Source organism: Ischnura elegans, chromosome 7 (genome assembly GCF_921293095.1).
Source record: "Ischnura elegans chromosome 7, ioIscEleg1.1, whole genome shotgun sequence".
NCBI lineage: Eukaryota > Metazoa > Arthropoda > Insecta > Odonata > Coenagrionidae > Ischnura > Ischnura elegans.
The window spans coordinates 35,114,688-35,130,165 of record NC_060252.1 but is presented as its reverse complement, the minus strand read 5'-3'; the positions used below and the strand labels follow the sequence as shown (position 1 = coordinate 35,130,165).

Genomic DNA, 15,478 nt, shown 5'->3' with positions numbered 1-15,478 from the left:
GCTTTGGAAAAAAAAAACTAATTGAATCCGTGAGTACTAAAGTAATGTTTGTGTATTCAAAGCCCGGTACATTTTATCATAATCCCGGTTTCTGACCGCATTTTAGTCGAATATTCTCGCATATCTTGAAAAAACGTGATGTTAGCGTTAATCTTGCGCTTTGCGATTTCGTCACGTTGAGCTTTCCTTCCGATGATTCCAGATTAAAATCCAGTCTTTGCATTTCGAAACACGCTCTCTAAAAGCGTAATTTTTGCGATGTGACTTTTATGCGGCGCTGTGAAACAGGCCTCCATTCTGCTGAGGTACTATTATTTTCGAGAGATTTTAGCATTCGTTCCTCACTTTTTTTTGTTTGAGCGAGCAGCTATGAGACTGTCCAAGGATTTAGCAAAACTGATACCAGGAAACATTTGTGTGCGCTATTGTTTTGGATGTGACCATTCTAACCTAGGTTACGTGTACGTTTGGTAACTTTTAATGTTCGGTGGTGACGTACGACTAATGTAATAACACTTAGTTTTTATGCAGATCGAAAGGAATGTCCACTGCCACTTCCAGCTAATCACACGTTCTTGAGCTTTTCCAGCTTGATATTTTTCATATAAAACATTTTTAAAATTAAAGAAAGAGTTCATAACCGACAACTTTGAGCCTAAATAACAAATTTTACGGAAAGTAAAAGTGGTAAATTTAGAGCTAAATTAAATACATTTATTAAAAAACTAGATATATATCTGAGAAAATTACATTCATTGAGCTACAGATACTATTTATGATCATGATAAACTCAGCAAATTAGTTTTAATGACGTTATTTACATTAAATATATTTCCCTTTTCAAAATGATCCAATGACAACATCCAATCCATGAAAATATAAATTAGGCCATGTCTGTTACGAAATTTAATGTGAATAAATTGCATCATTAAACATGGATTATTAAAATATTTCAACATCTCCTTACAATGTTAAAATTGCTCCAAAAACCTCAAGCAGTAAAAGGCATGGAAAGTAATTGACGTCACGGGCCAATTCCGTCAAAGGAAACAAAGGACGACATTCGCCATAAAAACGTCATTTGGCTTAGCTGGGATCGAATGCGGATCTCCCGATTGCTGGCGTCTATGATAATGTAATAATAATAATATCTGGTAATAAGCTATACCACTTATTACACCAACGAGTCATCCTTGTTAGTGAATTTCTGATTCGTTTTATCGAATTAGATGCTGACATCTTAAGTCCACATTGTGGTCCAGGAGACGGAAGTAGAGCTACACCATTTTTCTTTTACTTCAATTTAATATACTCTAATAATAAATGAAATGTGAATACCATTTTTTAAATAGCAAATTTTTCATTGTCTATAACACGTTTACCGCAACCCTACAGTAAAAGGAAAGGGACCTTATTAAAATTCGTAACAAACTGTTTTTATTTTGTAATTTTGTTACTTATATCTACATCTACATAATACCCTGCGAGCTACCTCCAGGGTGTGTGGCAGGGGGTGATCATTCACAGGTATACAGTAGGATTCCCACATGCACACCACATAAAAATATACGCACACTAACGAATTATACTTCCACACTCATGCAAGGGTAACACTTGCCAACTACTTATATAGTTTGATTACAGGTCATAGTTTTCAATTTATATTTGAAAAATATGAAGAAGTATTTATTAGGGGGCCTAATTACCGTCCCCCGCATCCTCCAGGGATTAATGGTATTTGTGAGTCATCCACGCAGTTATGACCTACCACTGTGCGCAAATCTGTGAATACACGATTTTTTCCGTATTTTACATCGTTACTGGACTATGGAAGCAATCTCTCTCTTGATAGAACACGCCTCGGTGGGTGGGTGGGGAGCCATCTGGAATTCCTTGGGTGGACCATCAGCCTAGGTGCTTAGCGACCTCTCGAAGGGCAATGTTATCTGGCCCGTTCGATGTGACGTGGGATAGTACGTGTCTTCGATGGTGGCGGGCGAATGCCTCGTTAAAGGGCGACAGCGGGTCGGGATATTAGGGTTTCCAGAATGAATCAGCGATCGCCCTCAACTGCCACTGGTCTCTAGCACGTAGCGGCACCTCCATTTCCGCTGACGACCGTGTTCCTTAGATTCTGGGTGTGACGAAGGAGCGGTCATCTTTTAATTTATAGGCCGAACGCTTCTAAAGAAAAATGAATAAGTATCCATTGCTGCTTAAAGGCAGTTTTCACTGGAATTTAAAAATAATAAAAATTAAATGGTGCAGTTTTTATAGTAGCAAGAAGCCGATGAGAATGCTATCAATCAATGAAATATTTATTTCCACGTTTTTTTCTATTAATTTGGCTATAAGAAAAGTGCTGAAGATGAGTTAATAATTCAAAATAAAAATATTTTTTATAAAAAGAGTTTTTATCGCGAGTTAAACTAAAAAATTGCATCGTAAATTTCAAATTTCGGTAAGAGAAGAAATATTCTATAATTATAAATATATAGATAATTCCAAATTAACTATACATCCAGCTAATTGATTTAGATATAACTTGGCGAAATATACAAGCGAGTATAGTTTTAATAGGTTAGAATTGTGAATGAAAAGGGAATATTGAGTTTACTACCGGCTTTGACCCAAGGTATTAAAAATGAAGCTATGGCGTCGTCTGTTTTAATCTACTTAGCCTTTTTACAGCTACAGTAAATATTAGGAATTGATAACGCTAGTGTTTGGATGAGAATTCTTGTGATTATTTTACATTAACTTAAGCCAACCATTTAGATTACTGATACACTACTTTTTCACCTAGCAATAGAGTTTTCAGCAATCCCCAGATTGTCATTCAGAAGTTTAGCTTGAAAAATAAACGCTCTGAATTATATTTAAATTCGAATTTTCCATTTAGATTCATAGATAGTATAGAAAAATTCAGGATATTTAATTATGAGTATTCGAGTGTAGCTGGATGAGTGTGTTATTGAATTTTCGGGCATCATATAGAACAGGACAGTTTGCAAAAAAGTGACATGCTGGCTCGAGTACTTCATTGAATCTTGCAATGAAAAAAGTGGCCAAAGCGTTCATTTTTCGCTTCAGTGCTAGTGCGAAGGCCGTTTTGAAGGCCGATTCACATTTCACTGTGGAAAGTCGAACCAACTGAGGAGTTTAGGCTTCGTTATGTTCAAGTATGCTGGTTCAAGACCCGTTCTCAGCAACTTAACCTACCGTCAGTTAACTTTAACTTCACTTGTGAACCAGATCATTTGAGGAGATATATTTTCAGCCTAAAAATAAACTGCGCATAAGCCGTGAAATCAATTCTAAAGGCCAAAAACGAATGTTTGTGCTTGGCGATAGACGAAATTACCTTACCTGCTAGTATTTTATTTTCAAGAGATTACCTATGAGCTATTCTAAATTATTGCCTACCCATTCGTATCCACTATAGCTGATGTGAACAGGCTCTTATACATTTCTACTCGAAGTTACGTCTAGTTTAGTTATTAATGGTGAAGTAGATTTTAAGCCTTGTTAAAAAAACTTGGCATGGGATAATACGGCTTATTTTTCACCAGGTAAATTTATTAGATATTCATTTAATCACATTACAAACCGCGCATGGGTCGTGAGATATAATTTACAATATTCACTATTCGCGAATCCAAACGAAGGTTTTTGGAGGAAGGAGGATTTGGAAAGGTTAGAGCTGGGAAGAAGTCGAATAAAGAGTGATTGAGATCGCGTTACGCTGAAGCCATGATGAAATCTGAATGCGAATCAGTGACCCTGAAGCACTGGATGTAGTACCTCAAGAGTTGTACTCCAATTAAATACTTGGAAAATCGCTTATCCTTGAGTTTTTTTTGCAGCTCTTGTACTCCAGATGAGGTCGCAACTTAGAAGATAAATTAGTCTGATCCTCGGGGACAGTTTTTTTTTACCTCAAAAATGTAATCAATACATTCTCGCACGCGATGCGTCAAATCGCTATCTCAGGCGAGATAGAGACGGTGTCTGGAATTCTAGGCTTGGTCCTGAATATCATCCTCTCGCTAATATCCTCGAACTTGCTCAAGTTCAGGTATTTCCTGATTCAAGCTTAAGGTTTCCTCGCCCCTTCTACTTCCTCGCATACAGCGAGCAGATGGATGGAGAGGCTGCTGCAATTGAAGGAAATGTTAGTCCTTAGGGAATCACGGAGGATATTGACAAAGTTGCTCTCTGGAATTGGGGAGTTGGGGGTTAACGAAAGGGAGCCAGTAGCATTACGCCCGCTTATATCCCCCGAATCCCTTCAATTATCTGTTGGAATTATCCAGCTTAGAGGATTGTCGCTGATTATTGCAATGGCTCTGCATTCTCGGGATTTCGCCCGAACATAATCGATATGCCAATAATGAAAAGCCTACGGTTCGCAGCCGTAAGGTCCTTTTTTTTAATTTTTCGTTACTGGAAAATAATCTAATTGAAGCCAGCGCCTACTCATACGTTTCATAATCCCCCCTGCTCAAAATCGGGGATAAAGAGCTTTAAAAAGCAGATTGGATGAGTTGACTGGAGACGAATCCAAGATTAAAAATTAATCGTCGCATTATGTGGGTTATTCCATTGTTAGCTGTTTATATTACTCCCCTTTTCTATGATTTTCAAGGATATAGCAGCTTGTGCTGTAAAAACAACGAGACAGCAGCTTAACTTAACGTTACTTAACTTAGACTCGACTTGTGAACCAGATGACTTTATGACATATGTATTATATCTTAACACAAACTGTGCAAATGTGCTTTTATTATCTTATGACTATCCTAACCCGACTTCCGACATTTGAAGGCGTAGTGTACAAACAGCTACTCTTTTTGTGTAATATTTCGAATCCTGCCTTGTGAACGGCGGTGAAATATACAAGAATTGCCATGAGAAAAAATTCCCCTGGACCGTGAATCGAACCACGGACCTTTGGCTCTCCGAGCTACTGCGCAGACCACTACGCAATACAGGTTCTTAAATTCCCATGGCAATTATACCGAGGGTCATGGTAATAGGTGTTAGGCCCTCGCTGTCCAGCAGCGCGGAAAGCCAAAGGTACGTGGTCCGATTCCCGGTTCAGGGGAATTTTTTCTCATGGCGATTCTTGTATACTCTGTGTTTTAACTCTAATTTTTCGCTAGGTTAAGCTAAGTTAAGGTGATATAGGATTCTTCTAAATCTCTGTGGTACCATCGCGCCGACCATTTTTTCTGTAGCTATAGATTTCCTCACAAGTTCATTCTAAAATCATATTCTTGCATTCATGTTATTTAACTTTTTGCATATATTATAAGTAGTAAAATATTTTATTTGATTAAACACGTTCCCGGAGTTTATTTTCATCACATCCTAGCTGTTTATTTTTCCTATTCACAGCGCGGTATTTCTCTCGAGCGTAAAAATAATAAACTCATCAATTCCAGTTCGTTTTTTTTTATTTAACGAATAGCTCCCCTCACACCTACATTCTGCTTCCCATTTCATCTTTACTTCTCGGGGGAAAAAATTATGCTGCCCCACTGTTATAGGAACAATCCCAAAAGTTTGCTCCTTCCCTGAAACTTTTATCGGTAAAAGTGTCGTTTATAAAATATGGCCGGCCTCCGTCCGTGCTTTCGTAAATACCTTGGAGTGGAATATTCTCATCTCTCAGTCGTGCAATAAAATGCTTCCAGAGATGGGTAGTCACACGCTAAAGTTAAATTGCAGGCGCCTCCTTTTTTCTCGTTTCCATCATCCCCTCAGGTCTTCCTAGAAGTTTTATTAAATGTGCGGGATGAATAAGTTACGCATGAGATATAAGACCCTACTGAGGCTTGTGGATTTCCTAGCGTTTATCCTAGATATTTAATGCGATTTTCCTTCAAATTTCATCCGATTTTGCCAAAGTAGATCTGCGGCATTGGATGTATTTACGTTTTCTTTTTTAAATTACTAATTCAAATTCATGCCAGTTACTTGTTTCACTAACTCGTTCCCTAGCGCACATTGGTTTAGTTCTAGCCTCGTGAGAAACTTTCTTCATAACCCTATTTTACGTCTAACTTAGGATATAAGTAATGCTTATGAATAATGTTTGGTATTTTTTGGGTTGTGATTGTATTTTTTTAAATAATAATATGCGACAGTTCTGTCGTGTTCTTCTTCAGGTCCCTTCGGGAGTTCAGTGCAGGCATATTATAGCAAAGCTCTCGAATATTATTATTGGAAAATATACTATAAGAACACAATGATCACCAAATACCAGCATGATCTGCGAGAACCTTTAATAGAAGTTTATGTACCAATTAATTAAATCCAATACATTTATTAGAGGGTAGAACTGGTAACACTCGCGTAGATAATCGTGAGGTACAAATTATAAAGAGTGTAAGATACCTCGTGTTGCCCCTTGTGGATAAACCGTGCTGCAATACCTGTTACAAAATTATGAATTTTACGTAGACAGAGAATTTAAGTAACCATATGAATTCCCGAAATGTATTGCTCTGAGAGAATAAGTTTTGAAAAATTTGAGACCCAAAATTTACAAGATTCTTTGGTCTACCTAAATCATTATCAATGCGATTTTACATTAGCTCTCTCAACGTTTCAGCGTTGATTTTTTAGTGTACGTTTTCCTTTTGTGTTGTATCGAGTGATTGTGAGGAACTTCTGAACTCGTAACCTATTTAATTTAAATTTTCATCTGTTGCAATATTCACGCCGTGCAGGCTATAAATTCTGTTTTTTAGTGTACCACAAAAGGAGAAGTCAAAACTTACCTTTCACTATTTCTCGCCAGCGATCAGTTGTCGATTTTCACCCTCTGTAAAGAAAACAGGGTAATATTAGTACCAGATCGTGCAATTGAAAGCGTTTTAAGCATGAATCATGTACTTTTTTCTTGCAACAGTGACGCGCGAAGCTTGCATGCTTCGGTCCTATATTGTTAATAGTGGTTTATGAATACCAAAATAAGGTATCACACCTTGATGCAGTGATTTAATTAAAATCAAATTATTCACGTGCTATTCGTTTGTACAAGTTGAGGGGTATTGTGTGCGTTGGCTTTTTTATCTGTGAGTCTCGGTTCCAATCTCGGTAGAAGTGAGGTGCATATAGTATACCGATCCATGGATTTAATTCGATTTGTGGTGAGTACAACGAGACAAATCACATAGTCCGTTACTTCGGACGCTGACCTGAGGTCCCCATTTTGCCTTTCGTTAATAGTTAACTAATGACAACACCGAGTTTCTCTCTAATCTATTAACTATTGAATGCCTCCGCCAATACACCACACCTCACAATATTGAAAATAATGCTATTAGGTTGATGTGACATTTGTTTCTTCTTTCTTAGCTCAATCCAAGTAAAAACAAATTTTTCATGTATTAAATGCAGTTGCTTGTACGATTTTAACATCACTTTGTTCAAAGCACTGCAAAGAGAAAGTGACTTTTTACGCAGTCACTTGTTCTTTGTAGTGCTTTGGTAAACATCCGTCGACGATTAGCGACTAAGAGAGTTCTATTCTCCGACAAAGCCATTAAAGCGAGATAAACCCCTAACACCTACTGACCAACTTTTGGTTACTGTGGGCCAAAGACTGCAGGAGGCCAAGAAAGAAGACCAGTTTGATGTGTACGGAAAACATGTAGCTAAAAAACTTGGAATACTGAATCCTGAACAACGAATCTTTGCACATAAACTAATGAATGATGCTCTGTTTGAAGCGAACTAGGATCGCTCCATAGAAATGCATCAATAAATACTGGTTTCACTATGGAATATCGTCCTCCATCACATTCATCGGTGCACAGTTTCCAATCTCAAGTATACGTCCAACAACATCAAACTCCTTCTCACTACCGATCAACATCTGAGGGGCAGCAATCTTTTTTTGATACATTATAGAACCAAGATTATTACAGCCATTAACAGTAACTTTTTTCTTATAATTTTTTTCATAATTTAAAGTATAGGCCCTATGTAGTAAGCACGACATCCGTCTCACAAGCCGTAATGTAGACTCGACACTTCAACAAACAGTTCTGTCAACCCAGTTAGAGATTCGTCTTGGAAGAGAATGGCTTGGCGCTGTAAATGGTAACACACCTGACCCATAATCGGGAGATACGGGTTCAAATCATCGCTAAGTCAAATGTTATCTTCATGGAAAAATTTATCCTTGCTGCATATCACTTAGTTCTCTAGCCCTAGGGTTGCTTCAGATAATTTAGGGTTGAGCTCATCCTTAGACTTGGTCAGAGGCCTATGACTTTCTCACATTCCAGACAGGAGGGTCAGTTCGAAGATGACTGGAAGAATCTGACCTGAAGATGCTGGCAGTATTATCGGCGAAACTGTTTCCTTCGCCACAGCAACCGACGAGGTAGCAACCCAAAAATGAATAATTTCACACTGTACTGATATAATACGAAAAAAATCGGCGTCCTATATGTGAGAAATGGGTCATCAGCACCTATCATTCAATTATGTTAAAATCATACCCTAATCATGCGGAAAATTTTGCTTTCATTATGAGGTAAGTAGGTAACACGTTCGAACATTTCGCTCTTTCACGCTATCATGGAATAAATATGTTAAGGAAAAGGTGTAATTGGATTTTAAATATAGAAGAAGGTATCTCATAAGGTACTTTCTTTAGACTTGTTTTCTTGCAAAAATATACAAGATTTTTGAATAAAATACGTTAAGGAAAATAAATATGTTAAGGAAAAGGTGTAATTGGGATTTAAATATAGAAGAAAGTATCTCATAAAGTACTTTAATTAGACTTGTTTTCTTGCAAAAATATACAAGATTTTTGAATAAAATACGTTAAGGAAAATAAATATGTTAAGGAAAAGGTGTAATTGGGATTTAAATATAGAAGAAAGTATCTCATAAAGTACTTTAATTAGACTTGTTTTCTTGCAAAAATATACAAGACATTTGAATAAAATACAGGACATAGAACTTGGTACCAGTTCGAACAGTAGTTACTGAAAAATGGCACCCAATCTACAAAAGTTCTTCTGAGACAATATAAGAAGTAACAACGTTGTCATGGGATCTTCACTCAGAATGAAGATCCTCTGAGGATGAACAGAAGTTCGCTACTCGAAACGTCTAGAGAAATCGAGAACATTAACCGGTGTAAAACCCGGGAAACTTTTCTGTACCTGATACGCCGGGAAAACCTAAGATCATACAACAAGGCTGTCGTCAGTAACTTTTAATGGGTAATTTGTGCAATTTGAGATTGAGATTATATTTTTCGTCAGAAGCTGGTGATTCCACGTTTAAAATGTTACCTCTTTCATCACTTTAGGTGCAGTATTAACGAAGCACACACGAAATGACAGAAGAAGACCTTCCCGTAAAATGAATGTGATTATATTGAAGATGGAAAAGAATTATAATAATACCGCAAAAGCCGCCTAAAAGGCGTGTGGCAGGGGATGTTAGGAGACCAGTCGTTTACAATAAAAAGGAAGTGCTCCAAGGAAATTACGACTAGCATTATTAAAGTCCTTTATGGCTCGGGGGAAAAACGAATTCGCATACTTATCCGTTCGGCAAAACGTCTCTCTGAATTTATCGTTTCTATCGGACCTGGAAATATAGTGGGGCTCTAATATCATGTCCTCGGTGTCGCTCTTAAAGATATCCACTCTCAATTGTTCGAGCAATCTTGCAAAATAAAGAGAGTGAATAAGAATAAATTAAGAGAATATTAATAAAAAAGTATTAACAACCCCCTTTAGATTGATGCGAGGTTGCTTGTCGTCGGCCGATTACTCGTGGCACTGTTCAGGGCCGTTCATTCGAATGTTCCCGAGCAGGTGTGGCCAAGTAAGTTCCCTTTTGTTGCCCAGACTATAGATTTCCCGCTCGAGGAAATCCCAATCTTCCGTACGGGTTCCTTGAGGCTCGGGCGTATTTCTAATTACCAACTCGGAGAAACTCAATTACAAACGGGGAATCGTGACAGAAAACTTCTCCTCCTTCTCCTATTCGGTCTGTCCTTCCCACAGTGCGAGGGCAAGAGAGAGAGAGAGAGAGAGAGAGAGAGTTGGGAGAAGGACATTCACTGAAATGGCCAAAGTTGCAATGGGTGATGGTGGGATTTCACTTTCCGTGGACGGGGTAAAGACAATCCGAGGGACCCCTGCCTTCTATCCTCCCTCAGAACAGGGGGGTGGGGGTTTAGCAGGGGGCAGATACCCCATCACTTCCCTCCCTTGAACCCCATATCCAGCTGGTGGTAACTCCGAGAGTTAGGATGGAGGAAAGAGAGATTTTTGACTCGTCATTGAGGTTGCCACTAGTTGTAGTGAAAGTAGAGCTTCCTTCATTTCGGAATATCAAGTTAGCTATATCTTACGGACAACACACTACGGAAGATGAGATCATATAAATAAAATAAGAGAGATAGACTGTAGAACAGACAGATTCAGAATGCCTTTTTTTCCACCATCAATAAGAGATTATAACGGCAGCGATAAAACTCATAAATAGATTAGATGACTTGTAGTGTAGCCTACTAACTTATGTATACTATATGGCATGTTTCTCAATTTTATTTTTATTTATAACAGCATGTGGAAGTACAATTCGTTAGTATGCGTGACGTTTTTTGGACCGTGAGGTGTGCTTGTGAGAGTCCAATTGCATGCCACCCCCTGCCAATCACCCTGGAGGTGGCTCGCAGGGTATTTTGTAGATGTAGATAGATATCATCAGAAATGTAGACTCGGTATTATTGTAGCTGGAGTAGTGGCGGATTAGGTCTACTAAGTTATCTTTGACAGCAAATTAAAATTTAGCATTTTTTAAAAGGGTTGTCATCAGGTTCACATTGTCGATAATTTCAAATTTCGCTTGCTGATAAATTCATCTAATGTCGTAATTGAAATACCATCAACAATTAAAACCTCTGAAAGGCTGCCAATCCAACATGTAAAAAATATGTTCCGTCACAGATATTCCATTTTTAAAACTTATTTTCACTGCAGAAGAGGTTAAAACTCTTACCTTCAACATGGCTTGATTTTTGGGCCTAATCAACGGGCATTTTACTACTCTTGAGTGTATTATTACCATATCCTAGAGTTTTCTCCCATGGTTAACGAGTGAAGTCTGTTTTAATTAATGCCCATATTTAGGATTACAGTTATTATGAAGACTCGGTTTTGTTTATTAATATTGCAGAAAAGATTACGCATTATACGTACTAAGTTTTCATTGACAATTAATTCAAATTAATCATGTTTTAAAAGTGTTGTTTTCAAGCTCATATTGGTGATAATGTAAAATTTCGTTTGCTGGTAAACTCAATTAATGCCGCAAAATAAATTGCTATGAGCAATTATGAATTGAAGAGAGAATGAAGGGAGGATAGACTGCCAGAATATTTTTTTTAATTCCATGCAAATTAACTTAGTCGGTAGAATACTATAGTAAAAAATAATAATTGTGAAATTCTTCAAATGTTAATACTACCGCGTCAATTGCTGTGGCGAAGATAACAGTAAACAGCGGATGCAATGCTAGGGTAGAATATTGGCTCCAGCATGGAAACTTAACGTCATATCCAACATGCAGAACCATTTATTCAGTAATCCTGAAATCATACCATATGCGGTAAGATTTAATTATCAAATTTTTGGAAGAGATCTAACAATGCACGTTTGGTAAGTGAATGAATACTTTTATATGGCCCATTACTCGTGGCGCGTTGCTATTCAGGGATGTTAGTTTATATATTCCTCATTAGATGAGGCCAAATAAGTGGTCCCCTTGTCACCTATCGGAATGCGGGGAATAAGGGGATGAAAACCTCCCCTCCTTTGCCATTTTTTCTCTAACATCAACAGCAATCTTAGAATTAGGGTAAAAAGAAGAGCGATTTTCGACTCTAGCGCATGTGATTGAAGAATGTAAATCTTTCAATTAATTCTACCTAAGATATATCGTTAGGGTAAAATATTGGTCTCATGGAGGTACTTTTGGTATAGATTGCTCTTTCTGGTCTTGAATAATTGTGAGTGAACATCAAATCACATTGTTACTAACATATATTATAGTTACGTGTTAACTATTACGCTTTATAAGCACGGTAAAATATAAATTACAAGTGGTAATTTCTACCGTTTAATATAAAACTCCACTACCGACGATGGATTCGATATTCTAAGTAATTTTTTTGTGAAAGCGTGGAAATTAACATTTTTGGTTTATATTTTATCATAGATATGCCGAATTTCCACCTCGTGAAGCCAACAACGAATTCATATTACTGTTAAGTTTCCGTTTTTGAGGTTATTGAAAGATAGCATGAAAACTAAAAATCAATTTGAATCTGGGTAATATATTACAGAGAAATATCAAATCGCAGAAACATTAGAATTGATTTTATGTCATAAAACGCATGTAGCCACTAGACAAAATATTGGTTGGGATTCGAATCGTAGGCGGTGTAATAAGAACTCTTTGCTCCATCCAAGTTCCCGGACTGTGCTCGGCCGTTTTTTGCCACTTTCATTCCGCAATCGATTCAAACAGAGAGAGAGACAGAGATAGAGAAGGAGAAAGAAAGAAATCCATGGGGAGGAGGCGATGGAGGCATTTGCCCAGCCCCAGATGATTAATCCAATTGGAAATATCGAATTCAATCCGAAATCCAGGAATCCATCTTAGCTTCCGAAAGGAACTTTCGTCGTCACCTTCGTTTTTTTCATCTCCTCCCCATAACTCCGGATTCAAAAGAAAGATTATATATTTTTCCTTCCCAATTCCAATGACTCTCGAAGTCTGCGGTCTCTCTCTCTCTCATTCAGTTTTTTTGTTCGATGACGATTAATTTTTGGAAGATTTCAAAATCCCCAAAACGCGATTCGGAAAACTTCCCTTTAGTCCCCCTGGGACGAACTGCAAAGGAATTCCGACATTTTGATTTCCACTTTCCTCTCTCTCTATCTTCATCCCTCTCTCTCTCTCCCCCTTCCTACCTCCTCTATCTTGCTTTCTCTGATCTGATAATAAGTCCTCCAAGTGAATCCGCCGAGCCGTATGAATAGCTGCCAATCCAACACTTAAGATATTCCGTTTAAAAAAACTTTCTTCCATTGCAGGAGAGGTTAAAACTCTTAGCTCCAACATGAGGACTTGATTTTCGGACCTAATCATCGACAATATAACTACTCTTGGATGTATTACTAGCACATCATAGAGCTTTTTTCCCGTGGTTATCGAGTGAATTCTGTTGTCAGTACTCACTCATTTTGGAGTGTACTCAGAAATGAAGACTCGGTGGTGAGTATTTATATTGCAGGAAAGACGGAGTAGGCTTACTAACTTATCATATGCAACAAATTAAAATTACGCTAGTTATAATAGGGTTGTCCAAATATCGCATTGGTGATAATTTCAAATTTCGCATGCGGATAAATTCAACGAATGTTGTAAATGAAATACTCTCAGCAATAGAAGCATCTAAATAGCTACTAACTTTGATATTTTTTTAAAAACTTTCTTCCATTGCAGAAGAGGTTAGAACTCTTTAGTCCAAAATGAGGACTTGATTTTTCGGACCTAATCATCGACTATCTTACTACTCTTGAATGTATAACTGGTTTATCCTACGGTTCATGCCAGTGGATCTCCAGAGAAGTATATTATTTGAAATTCCTTCATTTTGGAGAGCATTTAGAAATGGAAACTGGGTTGTATATATTAATGGAGCAGGAGGAGTGACGTATTAGGCTTACTGAGTTTTCATCGGCAACAAATTCCGCATGTTTTAAGAGTTGTTGTCAAGATCAAATTGGTAATAATTTCTAGTTTCGTATGCTGGTAAATTCAAATAATGTTATATAGAATTACGAGTGGCAGTAACTCGGAATATGCCTCGGAAGGGGGATGGGGAGACCTGGGGGGGGGAGGTACCCCCCATACAACGGGCAGCACGGGGAAGTGTTTGAAAAATGATACTCCTGTAAATACATTTTACATCGTTAATAAATGTTATTTAACTTTAGGCAGATGGAGTTATTATGTGTCAAAACGAGACAATATTTTTTTTTCTCTGAGGCTTTGGGGGGGGGGGATATATACCCTCATCCCCTACAGTTACGACACTGGGAATTATTTTCAGCATTAGAAACTTCTGAATAGCTGCTAATACAACACTTAAGATTTTACGTTTCGAAAACTTTCCTCCATTGCAGAAGACTCTTGACTTCAACTCGAGGATTTAATTTTCGAGCATAATAATCGATTTATCTTGCTACTCACGATGGTATTACTAGCATATCCTTGATTTATTGCCCGTGGTCTTTGAGTGAACTCTGTTTCCAGTAATGATGTCGTCTGGTGATGTGGTATTCCTTGGGTATCTTTTGTAAATGCAGCTTGTGCTTTATATTTTACTTAGCCAGTTGTGGACGCGAAAAACTTTATTTCCTTGTATGGTTAAGGAATGGTGTCAGGCTTAACTTTGTGGAAGTTTAATGGATGAGAATTAATTAGTTTAAAGCCATTTTTATATGCCTTATTGTCTCGTTCACCATTTTATCATTATAGCTAATTTTCAAATCCGTTTCCAACTTCTCGAGGTATTTACGGCGAAATATCGACGAGCTTATCCTTATCGCTGATTATTTCATGAAGTCACTGACTATTGTCGAGCAGCTCACCGCTTCTCCGCTACTTCTCGACATTACGCATCCATCTCACGAGGTTTGCTCTCATTAATACCTATGAGGCAATCTTTTCGTTGTGGATTAAGTATCTCTTTGCAACTCAAGGAAGTAGAACTTCAATGACGTCACTAACGCATGAAGAATGGGCGGTAATTAAGCATTTTTTAATTTTAATCTCACGAAAAAATGGCTGAAAGGGATATACTTTTTTGTCATCATTTCCTATCTTTCTAATAAATCTATAAGAATATCTAATTAAATTGTAATTTCGGTCCTGACTATAATCCTAGTTATAAATAAATTTAGGTTTAATCACATTAGTAGTTTTTTTTAGTAGTAGTCATTTTAATATCATGTAAAAATGGCTGAATGAGATATAATTTTTTGCTGTTATTTCTAATCTTTTCAGTAAATCTATTTAAATACCTAATTAAATTGCAATTTCGGTCCTGACTGAACCCTATTTATAAACAAATTTGAGTTTAATCACAGAAGTAGTGGCCTACTACTGCTTTGAAACCCGGTTAGGTTTAAGAATTAAAAGTATGGAATTAAAGTGAGTCAGGGGCGTAGCCAGGAATTTCGTTCGGGGGGTCCAAAACCAGGGGGGGGGGGATTTTTGAAAAACGAGCTACTAAGTATAGGGTTTTAAACTAATTTTAACACTTTTTCATAATCGAAAAAACTTCATTTTTTACTAAATATTTTCTTTTCTTTTATGAGAAATAATTTTTGAGTCTCTATATTTCGGGGGGGGGGGG

General features: G+C 37.4%; 1 protein-coding gene across 3 annotated transcripts in view; it reads right to left on the bottom strand.

Moving 5' to 3' along the window:
* LOC124162110 (proteoglycan 4) overlaps positions 1-15,478 on the bottom strand; it is a 673,012-nt gene that overhangs the window by 228,631 nt on the left and 428,903 nt on the right. For all 3 annotated transcript variants that reach the window (XM_046538503.1, XM_046538505.1, XM_046538504.1), the window contains exon 3: positions 6,789-6,832. The gene's annotated coding sequence lies outside the window, so the exon portion shown is untranslated. The remainder of the gene's footprint in view (positions 1-6,788; positions 6,833-15,478) is intronic.